The 14804-nt window shown below is 45.5% G+C and overlaps 1 long non-coding RNA gene across 1 annotated transcript in view; it reads left to right on the top strand.

Annotated features, from left to right (window-relative positions):
• Positions 1-14304, top strand: part of LOC130366889 (uncharacterized) — a 56138-nt gene extending 41834 nt beyond the window's left edge. Inside the window, exon 3 of the long non-coding RNA XR_008891982.1 lies at positions 14054-14304. This is a non-coding gene — a long non-coding RNA (uncharacterized LOC130366889). The remainder of the gene's footprint in view (positions 1-14053) is intronic.
• The last annotated feature ends 500 nt before the right edge of the window (positions 14305-14804 follow it).

Below are 14804 nucleotides of genomic sequence, written 5' to 3' on the forward strand. Positions count from 1 at the left end.
CCTGCAGACTTATAAGTGCATCCTTTCCAATAGCTGTCTCCATACCAATTTTGTGGAGTATGGGGACATTTTCTGCTTGTTTTCTTCCTAGAGACTGTTGAAAAGTGGCATTAATATACAATTGCACAGGGTTTTCCAGGCAAAATTGATTGATGGGCTATGCTCAAAAGGCCACCAATGGCTAATTGTTGGGGGGTGTAGACACCCATCCTCCCTTCTGATCAGCTGTACAGCTCACAGTGCCTGGGTCTAAACAATGGACAGAGCCAGAATCTTCATCTGCATATGATGTTTAGTGACCATGGTGGGTTACTACAGCTCAGTTCCAATTCCTCTAAAAGACAGCTGAGATGCAGTAGCCCATCACAGCCACGACACAATGTACAGAGCTGTGGTTCCTAACAATATGTTTGCATTCGGGTGCCACAGCTCGTCCGAGCTGCTGATCTGCTGGGGTGTCACCAATCAGCTGCAGATGGTCTAGCCTTAGGATAGGCCATTAATCAATTTTTCCTGGCAAACCCATCTAAAACGGGGTTATCTGGAGAGCCTTAAATGTATTCATTTATCTTGCCTACCAGTGGCTCATTTCTGACTTGCTGTAATCTCAGCCCGATATCTCCTTATGTGACTATAAGGGAGGTGGGTTTAGAGTATGGACAGTGCTAAACCACACCCACATGCATTGTCTAATGACTACACAATGTTGCCACACATTGTTCATATATGTTACGCCGAGCGCTCCGGGTCCCCGCTCCTCCCCGGAGCGCTCGCTTCACTCTCCCCGCGACAGCGCTCCGGTCACGTCCTCTGACCCGGGGCGCTGCGATTCCGCTGCCAGCCGGGATGCGATTCGCGATGCGGGTAGCGCCCGCTCGCGATGCGCACCCCGGCTCCCCTACCTGACTCGCTCTCCGTCTGTTCTGTCCCGGCGCGCGCGGCCCCGCTCCCTAGGGCGCGCGCGCGCCGGGTCTCTGCGATTTAAAGGGCCACTGCGCCGCTGATTGGCGCAGTGGTTCCAATTAGTGTGTTCACCTGTGCACTTCCCTATATCACCTCACTTCCCCTGCACTCCCTTGCCGGATCTTGTTGCCTTAGTGCCAGTGAAAGCGTTCCTTGTGTGTTCCTTGCCTGTGTTTCCAGACCTTCTGCCGTTGCCCCTGACTACGATCCTTGCTGCCTGCCCCGACCTTCTGCTACGTCCGACCTTGCTTTTGCCTACTCCCTTGTACCGCGCCTATCTTCAGCAGCCAGAGAGGTGAGCCGTTGCTAGTGGATACGACCTGGTCACTACCGCCGCAGCAAGACCATCCCGCTTTGCGGCGGGCTCTGGTGAAAACCAGTAGTGGCTTAGAACCGGTCCACTAGCACGGTCCACGCCAATCCCTCTCTGGCACAGAGGATCCACTACCTGCCAGCCGGCATCGTGACAGTAGATCCGGCCATGGATCCCGCTGAAGTTCCTCTGCCAGTTGTCGCTGACCTCACCACGGTGGTCGCCCAGCAGTCACAACAGATAGCGCAACAAGGCCAACAGCTGTCTCAACTGACCGTTATGCTACAACAGTTACTACCACAGCTTCAGCAGTCATCTCCTCCGCCAGCTCCTGCACCTCCTCCGCAGCGAGTGGCCGCTCCTGGGATACGCTTATCCTTGCCGGATAAATTTGATGGGGACTCTAAGTTTTGCCGTGGCTTTCTTTCCCAATGTTCCCTGCATCTGGAGATGATGTCGGACCTGTTTCCCACTGAAAGGTCTAAGGTGGCTTTCGTAGTCAGCCTTCTGTCCGGAAAAGCCCTGTCATGGGCCACACCGCTCTGGGACCGCAATGACCCCGTCACTGCCTCTGTACACTCCTTCTTCTCGGAAATCCGAAGTGTCTTTGAGGAACCTGCCCGAGCCTCTTCTGCTGAGACTGCCCTGTTGAACCTGGTCCAGGGTAATTCTTCCGTTGGCGAGTATGCCGTACAATTCCGTACTCTTGCTTCAGAATTGTCCTGGAATAATGAGGCCCTCTGCGCGACCTTCAAAAAAGGCCTATCCAGCAACATTAAAGATGTTCTGGCCGCACGAGAAATTCCTGCTAATCTACATGAACTTATTCACCTAGCCACTCGCATTGACATGCGTTTTTCCGAAAGGCGTCAGGAACTCCGCCAAGATATGGACTCTGTTCGCACGAGGCGTTTCTTCTCCTCGGCTCCTCTCTCCTCTGGTCCCCTGCAATCTGTTCCTGTGCCTCCCGCCGTGGAGGCTATGCAGGTCGACCGGTCTCGCCTGACACCTCAAGAGAGGACACAACGCCGTATGGAGAACCTCTGCCTGTACTGTGCTAGTACCGAACACTTCCTGAGAGATTGTCCTATCCGTCCTCCCCGCCTGGAAAGACGTACGCTGACTCCGCACAAAGGTGAGACAGTCCTTGATGTCTACTCTGCTTCTCCACGTCTTACTGTGCCTGTGCGGATGTCTGCCTCTGCCTTCTCCTTCTCTACAGTGGCCTTCTTGGACTCTGGATCTGCAGGAAATTTTATTTTGGCCTCTCTCGTCAACAGGTTCAACATCCCGGTGACCAGTCTCGCCAGACCCCTCTACATCAATTGTGTAAATAATGAAAGATTGGACTGTTCCATACGTTTCCGCACGGAGCCCCTTCTTATGAGCATCGGATCTCATCATGAGAGGATTGAACTTTTGGTCCTCCCCAATTGCACCTCGGAAATTCTCCTTGGACTTCCCTGGCTTCGACTTCATTCCCCTACCCTGGATTGGTCCACTGGGGAGATCAAGAGTTGGGGGTCCTCTTGTTCCAAGAACTGTCTAAAACCGGTTCCCAGTAACCCTTGCCGTAACTCTGTGGTTCCTCCAGTAACCGGTCTCCCTAAGGCCTATATGGACTTCGCGGATGTTTTCTGCAAAAAACAAGCTGAGACTCTACCTCCTCACAGGCCTTATGATTGCCCTATCGACCTCCTCCCGGGCACTACTCCACCCCGGGGCAGAATTTATCCTCTCTCTGCCCCAGAGACTCTTGCCATGTCCGAATACGTCCAGGAGAATCTAAAAAAGGGCTTTATCCGTAAATCCTCCTCTCCTGCCGGAGCCGGATTTTTCTTTGTGTCCAAAAAAGATGGCTCCCTACGTCCTTGCATTGACTACCGCGGTCTTAATAAAATCACGGTTAAGAACCGCTACCCCTTACCCCTCATCTCTGAACTCTTTGATCGCCTCCAAGGTGCCCACATCTTCACTAAATTGGACTTAAGAGGCGCCTATAACCTCATCCGCATCAGAGAGGGGGACGAGTGGAAAACGGCATTTAACACCAGAGATGGACACTTTGAGTATCTGGTCATGCCCTTTGGACTGTGCAACGCCCCTGCCGTCTTCCAAGACTTTGTCAATGAAATTTTTCGTGATCTGTTATACTCCTGTGTTGTTGTATATCTGGACGATATCCTAATTTTTTCTGCCAATCTAGAAGAACACCGCCAGCATGTCCGTATGGTTCTTCAGAGACTTCGTGACAACCAACTCTATGCCAAAATTGAGAAATGTCTGTTTGAATGCCAATCTCTTCCTTTTCTAGGATATTTGGTCTCTGGCCAGGGACTACAGATGGATCCAGACAAACTCTCTGCCGTCTTAGATTGGCCACGCCCCTCCGGACTCCGTGCTATCCAACGCTTTTTGGGGTTCGCCAATTATTACAGGCAATTTATTCCACATTTTTCTACCATTGTGGCTCCTATCGTGGCTTTAACCAAAAAAAATGCTGATCCCAAGTCCTGGCCTCCTCAAGCAGAAGACGCCTTTAAACGACTCAAGTCTGCCTTTTCTTCGGCTCCCGTCCTCTCCAGACCTGACCCTTCCAAACCCTTCCTATTGGAGGTTGATGCCTCCTCAGTGGGAGCTGGAGCTGTTCTTCTACAAAAAAATTCTTCCGGGCATGCTGTCACTTGTGGTTTTTTCTCTAGGACCTTCTCTCCAGCGGAGAGGAACTACTCCATCGGGGATCGAGAGCTTCTAGCCATTAAATTAGCACTTGAGGAATGGAGGCATCTGCTGGAGGGATCAAGTTCTCCTGTTATTATCTACACCGACCACAAGAACCTCTCCTACCTCCAGTCTGCCCAACGGCTGAATCCTCGCCAGGCCCGGTGGTCTCTGTTCTTTGCCCGATTTAATTTTGAGATTCACTTTCGTCCTGCCGATAAGAACATTAGGGCCGATGCTCTCTCTCGTTCCTCGGATGCCTCAGAAGTTGAACTCTCTCCGCAACACATCATTCCACCTGACTGCCTGATCTCCACTTCTCCTGCCTCCATCAGGCAGACTCCTCCAGGAAAGACCTTTGTTTCTCCTCGCCAACGCCTCGGAATCCTCAAATGGGGTCACTCCTCCCATCTCGCAGGTCATGCGGGTATCAAGAAATCTGTGCAACTCATCTCCCGCTTCTATTGGTGGCCGACTCTGGAGACGGATGTTGTGGACTTTGTGCGAGCCTGCACTATCTGTGCCCGGGATAAGACTCCTCGCCAGAAGCCCGCTGGTTTTCTTCATCCTCTGCCTGTCCCCGAACAGCCTTGGTCTCTGATTGGTATGGATTTTATTACTGATTTACCCCCTTCCCGTGGCAACACTGTTATTTGGGTGGTCGTTGATCGATTCTCCAAAATGGCACATTTCATCCCTCTTCCTGGTCTTCCTTCTGCGCCTCAGTTGGCTAAACAATTTTTTGTACACATTTTTCGTCTTCACGGGTTGCCTACGCAGATTGTCTCGGATAGAGGTGTCCAATTCGTGTCTAAATTCTGGAGGGCTCTCTGTAAACAACTCAAGATTAAATTAAATTTTTCTTCTGCATATCATCCCCAGTCCAATGGACAAGTAGAAAGGATTAACCAGATCTTGGGTGATTATTTGCGACATTTTGTTTCCTCCCGCCAGGATGACTGGGCAGATCTCCTCCCATGGGCCGAATTCTCGTATAACTTCAGGGTCTCTGAGTCTTCCTCCAAATCCCCATTTTTCGTGGTGTACGGCCGTCACCCTCTTCCCCCCCTCCCTACTCCCTTGCCCTCTGGTCTGCCCGCTGTGGATGAAATTTCTCGTGACCTTTCCATCATATGGAGAGAGACCCAAAATTCTCTCTTACAGGCTTCATCACGCATGAAGAAGTTCGCGGATAAGAAAAGAAGAGCTCCCCCCGTTTTTTCCCCTGGAGACAAGGTATGGCTCTCCGCTAAATATGTCCGCTTCCGTGTCCCTAGCTACAAGTTGGGACCACGCTATCTTGGTCCTTTCAAAATTTTGTGTCAAATTAATCCTGTCTCTTATAAACTTCTTCTTCCTCCCTCTCTTCGTATCCCTAATGCCTTTCACGTCTCTCTTCTCAAACCACTCATCCTCAACCGTTTTTCTCCCAAATCTGTTCCTCCCTCTCCTGTTTCCGGCTCCTCGGACATCTTCTCGGTCAAAGAAATTTTAGCTGCCAAAAAGGTCAGAGGGAAAAATTTTTTTTTAGTGGACTGGGAGGGTTGTGGTCCTGAAGAGAGATCCTGGGAACCTGAGGACAACATCCTAGACAAAAGTCTGCTCCTCAGGTTCTCAGGCTCTAAGAAGAGGGGGAGACCCAAGGGGGGGGATACTGTTACGCCGAGCGCTCCGGGTCCCCGCTCCTCCCCGGAGCGCTCGCTTCACTCTCCCCGCGGCAGCGCTCCGGTCACGTCCTCTGACCCGGGGCGCTGCGATTCCGCTGCCAGCCGGGATGCGATTCGCGATGCGGGTAGCGCCCGCTCGCGATGCGCACCCCGGCTCCCCTACCTGACTCGCTCTCCGTCTGTTCTGTCCCGGCGCGCGCGGCCCCGCTCCCTAGGGCGCGCGCGCGCCGGGTCTCTGCGATTTAAAGGGCCACTGCGCCGCTGATTGGCGCAGTGGTTCCAATTAGTGTGTTCACCTGTGCACTTCCCTATATCACCTCACTTCCCCTGCACTCCCTTGCCGGATCTTGTTGCCTTAGTGCCAGTGAAAGCGTTCCTTGTGTGTTCCTTGCCTGTGTTTCCAGACCTTCTGCCGTTGCCCCTGACTACGATCCTTGCTGCCTGCCCCGACCTTCTGCTACGTCCGACCTTGCTTTTGCCTACTCCCTTGTACCGCGCCTATCTTCAGCAGCCAGAGAGGTGAGCCGTTGCTAGTGGATACGACCTGGTCACTACCGCCGCAGCAAGACCATCCCGCTTTGCGGCGGGCTCTGGTGAAAACCAGTAGTGGCTTAGAACCGGTCCACTAGCACGGTCCACGCCAATCCCTCTCTGGCACAGAGGATCCACTACCTGCCAGCCGGCATCGTGACAATATATTGGCTGCCAAAAATGAGTGCGGTTACACCCTCATGCAGTATTCTCAATAAAATGACTTCCCACTGAATAAGTCTACCCCTTTAAACCAGGTAATAAGATATCTGGCTAAGAAACCAGCAAGCCATCCCAGGAACACGGAAAGGTAATATCATCCCTGTTCCAGGCTTACTCTTTACATAGTACTGATCCTTTCTCTGTGCTTTAATCCTAGATTTCATCCTTTACAGCTCCTAATTCTCTTGGTTATGTTGCACAAATTGCATGCTGTTTACTGAGGAGGAGAAGGGGGCGTTCCCTTGTTTTTATCTTATGTGAAAACCTTCTCCCTCACTTGCGGACACCAAAGAATTCCAGTCCTTTACAGAATAGTGTAAAATTATAGACTGATCATTTCTTTGTCAATGGGGAAACATAGGAAAACAGCAAGGGATCAAATACGTTTTTCTTTACTGTAATGTTATTATATACATTATATAAAAAGTTTTTGAAAATGGCAGAGCCTATTTAATTTATTAAAATAACATGTTTTATTAATCAAGATTTTAGTTCTGAAATAATAAATAGATATGGAGTAAGTACCCCATGTTTTATGATGTGGACACTGGCCTACGCATATGTTTCTAATATTCAATTATCTTTCCAAAAAGGGCTTGGTTGGAAAATGAATCTCCACAACCAAATAAAAGAACACAAAGCTATAGGTATGTCCAATTCGATATGATGGTCAGTAGAACGCAATGTGAACCACACAGGAGTTGTCCTCTAGTTTGGTGACTTTCATGATAACCAGAGGCCTATGTGTCAATCAATAGGAACAATTTATAAATGCCATATTCTAGATTACAGACATAGATATGAGCCCTATGCATCAAAGCCAGCTCAGGGACAACGTGTCAATTTGTCTGTTGCAATGAATAATCATTTGTTTAATTGTTGTGTAAACTGCAGGGTTCCGAATCTGTATGAAGAGAGCGGTGGTGACATGCCAGGTTACAGATCAGTTCTTGCTATAGTCACTCCGCCACAGTTCTTTTTTACTGTTGTTTTTTATTGATGGAAAAAGGCTTCTTCATTGACCCAAACAAAGCAACATAATATGCAGAAGGACATCATCATCATTTCTCAGGGGCTGTATCAAACTGTGAGGTAAATATTCGTTTCAGTTTTAGTAAATGGAGCATGGCGTGTGTCTGCACCTCTTCCCTTTCTCTTGGCTCACTATATAATTAGAGTAATGTTTCTTGTAGTATATACCACTGGATGGTTGCTTGCAATGTGATCATTGTATATCACTTTCTTTTATATTTCTCAATATATCTTCTGAGCATTTAAATGTTCCTGTGAAATTATGCGACGTCTGTGGTTACAGTTAATCTCTAAGCTACAAACAGAAAAAAATGATATTGTGCAAACCTGTACTGCTTCTACATCCCAATGTAGATAGGCAGTGTTATGATATTGGTGTTGGTTGCTACTACAGTGCATGTAAAAGAAACATTAGTAACAGCATATTCCACAAGAAATAATAAGACTGCACCTGATATTCAAGATTGTTCCTAAAATAGGAGATTAAATCCGTCTTTCCCACAATATGGGAAAATGTAGCACACATAGTGTGACATAGGCTGACAAGAAGGCTCACTTTCAGCTGTACATTTCAACATATGCTTACATAGCGCTGTACACAACTTTCTACATCTTACTCACATTTAGCAGTGTGAAGTCAACCTTTACTTACGTACCCCTGAGGAAGGACGCAAAATGTACATTGTGGCAAAGTGACTTACCAGCACAGAAGATATGGGTATGTTTTGTAAAGGGTTTACTCTTTATATCGGCCACTTTTGGGTTTAGCATGTACAGTGACCCCCCCGACCTACGATGTGCCCGACATACAATCATTTCAACATACGATGGCCTCTCAGAGGCCATCGCATGTTGAAGGAAGCATCAACATACGTTGCTTTTGTATGTCGGGGACATCACATGAACGTCTATCCAGCAGCACAGACTGCTTCAGCTGCCACCGGATCGCCGTTTACGGTGCCCCGTGTGGTCCGCTGACGATCACTTACCTGTCCTCGATGCTCCGGCGCATCCTCTTCGGGATTCCCTGCATCACGTTGCTGCGCACTCCGTCCCGTCATCCAATAGGAGCGGCGTGCTTAGCGACGTGATGGCGGCGACGGAGAGCAAGGATGCTGGGGAAGCAGAGGCCTTGTCGGAGCGTCGGGAACACCCCGGGGACGTGGCGATGGAAGGTGACATCCTGGGCAGCGGGGACGAGCGGTGACGGTCCGGAGAGGCGGGGACACGTGAGTATAACCACCAATACCAGTGGTCTTCAACCTGCGGACCTCCAGATGTTGCAAAACTACAACTCCCAGCATGCCCGGACAGCCGTTGGCTGTCCGGGCATGCTGGGTGTTGTAGTTTTGCAACATCTGGAGGTCCGCAGGTTGTAGACCACTGTCCTATACTTTACATTGCACGGATCCCTCAACATATGATGGTTTCAACAAACGATGGTTCATTTGGAACGGATTACGATCGTATGTTGAGGGACCACTGTAAATTAATTTACCTTTTTGTGTGTTTATCAGGGTCAAATTATGATCCCCTATTAGAGGTATTATCCCCTTCAGTCTAAGCCTTTTACCTCTTTTTAATTAAGCATACATACTTTTACTATTGGCATTTACAATCAAATACATTGAATTAATTGCACTTGGTTAATTTTCATTGTTCATTTTGTCAATATATGGTTCTTTATTGAAGTGAATGAAATTATTGACATTGTACGTGTATGGTTAGCGCCTCAGTGCAAAATTGTGGTGTTTTGGAACACCTTACAAATAGTGATTGTTTTAATATTTAATTAATAAAAAATATGGGGGAAATTTATCAAAACCTGTGCAGGGGAAAAGTTGCTGAGTTTCCCATAGCAACCAATCAGATAGCTTGTTTCATTTTTCAGAGGCCTTTTCAAAAATGAAAGAAGCGATCTGATTGGTTGTTATGGGTGGTTTGTTTTTGTGTACAATTTCAGCAGTATGTAGTCCCCCTTTACCTGTTTAACTTGTGATGCCTAGGTGACTAGATCATATCCTCTCCAAAATAGCAGATGTTGGACCATGTTCAGAGGTTCAAGAAAGGACTAATGGCTGGTCATGGGTGCCCAAAGCTCTTTGGTGCATGTGTGGAATGAAGATAAGACCATTATTGATTAGCGGCAGGGGCCATGTATGAATTTGCGATATTTCGCAAATATATGGATGAATATTCGTCCTACGTTCGAGAAATTCGCATTTTCACTATGTTTGTTCACTTCTTTTTTTCCATGTGAAAATCGTAATGATATTTGTGTAGTGCGCATGCACGATTATACTGTATCTTTCAACTATTTAACACTATACCCGACACTAGAACCTATCTGCTAAACTAACCTATCTTATCTAAAGCTAAAAGAAGGGAGGGATCAGTGTCCACTGGAAGTGACTTGCATATTCACACATACGAAATATTCGCGCTCCACACCAACTCCCACAGTAAATAATATTGGAGCCTTCTTTGGACCACAAGCTGGAAGCAGGGAGGTATGATCACTTTTTTTTTTACACAGTACACATCATTGTTGTGATGTGTTCTGTGAAGAAAAAAAAATGTATTCATCATTTCATATATATAGCACTATATTCTAAATATTCGCAAAATCACAAAATGCCTTTATTCGCAGTAAAAATTAGCATTTCGAATATTCGCGCTCATCACTAAAGACCATCTGGTCTGATCCAACAGAAAAGCTACTGTAGCACAAAGTGCTGAAAAATATAAAGGCTTTATAAGAAATGAGCTAAAATGCACAATGCATAATGGCTTAGTATTTCCACAGATTGGCCAGAGTGCATTTAAATTGACCCCATCCACCACCAAAACAGCCTACACTGGGCACATCGGCAATAAAAGAAGGTGCTTTGCTCTAATGAATTGTATTTTATTTTACAACATATGGAGTTGCCTTTGAGGGTGCATTGCTCACGTAGGGAAAAGATAGGCTGAACTATATCACAAGAATAAGGCAAGCAAGCTGCAGCAGTGTGAGGTTCTAGGCAACATTCAGCCACAAGACCTTTAAGCCTGGGATGATGCCATTTCTCTGGAGGTTGTGCTGATATGTCTTACCTACCTTTCATGGCAACAAAAATCTGTAACAGCAGTGGTCTCTTTTAGCAGGATAATGTACCCATCAATACACAGTTGCAAGAAAAAGTAATGAACTCTATGTCATCACATAGATCTCTGTATTGTTTATTATTAATAAAATGTAGTCTGGTGGTTTTCTAAGTTACAATTATATACAAAATGTGGTTAAAGTAGCACCACACAAAGTTGAGTTTATGTTTTTATTGAACACATTGAGTAAAAGTCCACAATGCAGGGAGGAAAGGTAAGTAAACCCTAAAAGTACACAAATAGCTTAGCACATTCTCTCCTGGCTGTTTGTCACATGACCAAGACGTAATATAATGTAAGTCTATGGGACCAATAAAACTTTTGACATGTGCCCAGGGCATGATAAAAGATTTAAAGCATACTTGTCATTTCAGGTGAATTTGGACAAGCTGCCCTGTATGTCCATAAGAAGCAGCACTATTTCTGGCCATTATATAACTTGTATGGTATTTTTCAACAGATTTCTGCTCTGCAGGCTTTATCTATCATTTTCAGTTCTACCAGAGGTGCTTTGCACCTCCCTCCATAGACTTGTATTGCTTGTCATGCAGACACAGGGCAAAGCCAATCTGATTTTCAATGATGATTTTAACAGCAGAAGGTAGGGGGAGAGGGAAAATGTTTGATAACAGGAAAAAGAAGCATTTTTGTCTAATAAGACATCTTGCAAAGTGTTTTATATTCGCTTGTTCTATTGATCTATGCAAAGTTTGTTCAAATGACAGTGCCTATTTAAGGCTGCCGTGTGAAATGTCAGTGTTAACAAATGTTGGCCTTGGTCTTTTTTTCTAATAAAGAAGAAACAAAATACCTGAAGGTGTTTTATCAGAAGCATAGCACAAACTTCAGAAGCTTACACCGAGAACAGAGAGCATTGAGAGTGTCAGAAGTGTCACATACTGTATCTTAAAATCAACCTCTATAACATGAATAGAAATAAGTGTGTGATGGATGGCATTAAGTCATACTATTAAAAATGTTTCTCTTTTAAAATTATCCTTATTGATGAGATCTGCTAAAATTTAAATGTATCAGTCTGTAATAAGCTACTATAATATGTGAAGCATAAATATAGCTAGGACTCTGATAACATCACTAGTTCTATGCAATCCCAATTACAACTCTACTGGATGATTTATGGAAGTGATAGAGCTGAGTCTGTATTCTAGCATGATGCGTTATACTATAACATTGTGTTAGGATTTTTATATGGAAGTACCGTATTTTTCATCCTATAGGACGCACCGGCGTATAAGACGCACCCTATTTTTAGGTGCAAAATCTAAAAAATTAAAGATTTTGAACCCAATAGTGGTCTTCAACCTGCGGACCTCCAGATGTTGCAAAACTACAACTCCTAGCATGCCCGGACAGCCGTTGGCTGTCCGGGCATGCTGGGAGTTGTAGTTTTGCAGATTGAAGACCACTGCATAGGAGGTAATACTCACGTGTCCCTGCCGCTCCGGACCCATCACCGCTGCCCTGGATGTCGCTCCATCACTGTCGCTGTGTCCCCGTCGCTCCGGAACGTCTCTGCTGCCGGGCGGGTATCCTCGCTCTCCGTCGCCGTCATTACGTTGTTACGCACGCCGACGCATGTACGCGACGACGTGATGACGAGGAAGGAGAGCGCCGGCCATACAGGGCATCCCTGAACAGAGAAGACACCGAGGAGGCAGGTAAGGTCCCTCCCGGTGTCCTGTAAGCACTAACCCGGCTATTCAGTCGGGCTGTTCGGGACCGCCACGGTGAAATCGCGGCGGTCCCGAACAGCCCGACTGAACAGCCGGGTTAGTGTCACTTTCCCTTCAGACGCGGCGGTCAGCTTTGATCGCCGCGTCTGAAGGGTTAATACAGGGCATCACCGCGATCGGTGATGTCCTGTATTAGCCGCGGGTCCCGGCCGTTGATGGCCGCAGGGACCGCCGCGATAGGGGTGTATTCGCCGTATAAGATGCACCGACTTTTTTCCCCCAGTTTTGGGGAAGAAAAAGTGCGTCTTATACGGCGAAAAATACGGTAACTTTTTGGCATCAGTTGATTTGAAAACATTTTTTTTCCACCAGAGTGACCCTTTAAGCTGAGGACATTTTTCTTATTTACACAGTGATGCCATGCCTTCTAACAGAGCACATTCTGGGCTCATCAGTTCTAAAAAAATCCTTCATTCACTAGGCGATCACTAGGCACAGGAACCCTTTGTAGCTCCAACAGGTGTTTCGGGAAACCTAGTGTTTTATGGATTGTGGCACACAACCTAGATCTCTGAACCAGCATATAACAGGGCACCTCAACACAGGAAAACCCATGTTAACCAGTGTCCTCCCAAATCAGAAGTCTCATTGGCCAGCTAGAATCATTAATTGAGACAAATCCCCCAGTTCCACCACAATACTAACAGAAGAATGTTTCTACCAAAATCAAAGAAAACACTTTATGCCACAAATTGAGACAAACGTACCTGGCAAAATAAAAATAATTTTAAAGTTCTTTCACCACTGCCTCCTTAAATTTATTTGCTGCTCTTTGTAACTTTACAAGCTTTGACCCAAAGCTGTCCAAATCCCATGAGTTACATAACCAATGTTTAGAAAGTCTTTTTTCTAGTTGACTCTTGATATGATCTGTTATTACTACATCTACAGTAGTTTGTCTGTCTTTTCTGACCCAAAGCCTTGCAAATCTATGTATGTCACTCAGTTTTTACCATATGCAAGATTTCAGTGAACTCTGCACAAAAGATTCAATGAAGCTTGACTTGAAATTGATTGTAAAATCAATGACCTAATAGCTACAGCACATTGTAATTATAGCGGAGCTGCAATGCACAAGTAAATATACTCATCTAAAGCAATGCATGTAGTGGACTCCAATGGCACAATCATTTTTAGTGTCCTCACTACATATAAAGTACTGTTGTATCTACCTTCTGGACTGATACCAGCCCTTGAGAGTTCATTGTCTATGAGCTATCATTAATGTGAAAGATGTCTCTTTCTTATTATAATAGATGAACATAATATCGCTTATCCAACAACATCAACATTTTCCCTGAATTAATTGATTTCAGCGGGATCACTTAACAGGGTCATAGCAGTGTCACATTTATGGAATGGTCCAACTCTGCATTATTTGGCTATTTTGTAGACTCCCCGAACGTCTTTGAAATTGTTCAATTAACATAATGCTCTTTGGACTGATGTCTGACCTGGTATCTGAAATATTATCAGCATCTAATGCAGTCTTTCCCTCGTGCTCACCCCATCATCTAGCATGTCATAAAAAAAAAAAAAAGCATTAAAAAAATGATAAATTGGCAGGGTTCGAGTCCTCGCGTTTTAAATGGCTGAGTAAGATTCAATCATCTTATTATTGCGGATGTAATAATTGTCCTTTAAAGAAAAAAAGAACACACAGCAAGAAATAACCCAGTTGCAACTCTTTAATTGCGTTTCAGACTTGCTGCTCTGTAACATGGTAATGATTCTTGATGACGCCGAGGAAGAAGAGGCCTTCTCAATAATAACGCTCCTAGCACCCCACAGGAAGACACTCATTATGCATTCTAATTAAAAAAGCCATGGGAGATTCTATCACAGAGCTCACTGTACTAAAAATTGATTTTGCTCACTGGGCTTGGAAAGGAAGATGGTACCGGTTGTTAACTCTCCCTTTGTAATTATAATCCTACTAATAAAATAAATTAACAGCCGGGTTTGGAATGATAGAGAGCATCCCATCTGACTGCCTCATTGTGCCGCCACTTAATAGATGGTAAGTTCCTACAGCTACATCATTGTCCCTTTGGAAGAGGAAGCCTACTGTGAAATTGTGTAGGAAACTGTGATTGCTCCAAGGGGGACCATTCTGGTTCACGCCTGCATGTGACCTTAATCAGCGACAGAATGCTTACTACCTCATTAGCGCAGTGGAAGTTATTATTCTTAATAAGCTGCAGTATTAATTACATTATGTCATTTATTCATTTATTGGACTTTTTTTTAATGTATTAGACATAGTTTTGCCTATGCTGAAAATGTTAATGCAAAAAAACGCAACATTTGCTACATGTTTGACTGGTTTTATTGTCATCGGATGGGAATTGGCATCTTTATTTAACACAACAATTTTTTTAAATTTTCCATTTTTATCACTTTGATGAGTTCATACAATAGCTTTAAATGCCTAGGGATGCTAACATCAATTAT

This window comes from Hyla sarda, chromosome 4, assembly GCF_029499605.1.
Source record: "Hyla sarda isolate aHylSar1 chromosome 4, aHylSar1.hap1, whole genome shotgun sequence".
In the NCBI taxonomy this organism is placed as follows: Eukaryota; Metazoa; Chordata; class Amphibia; order Anura; family Hylidae; genus Hyla; species Hyla sarda.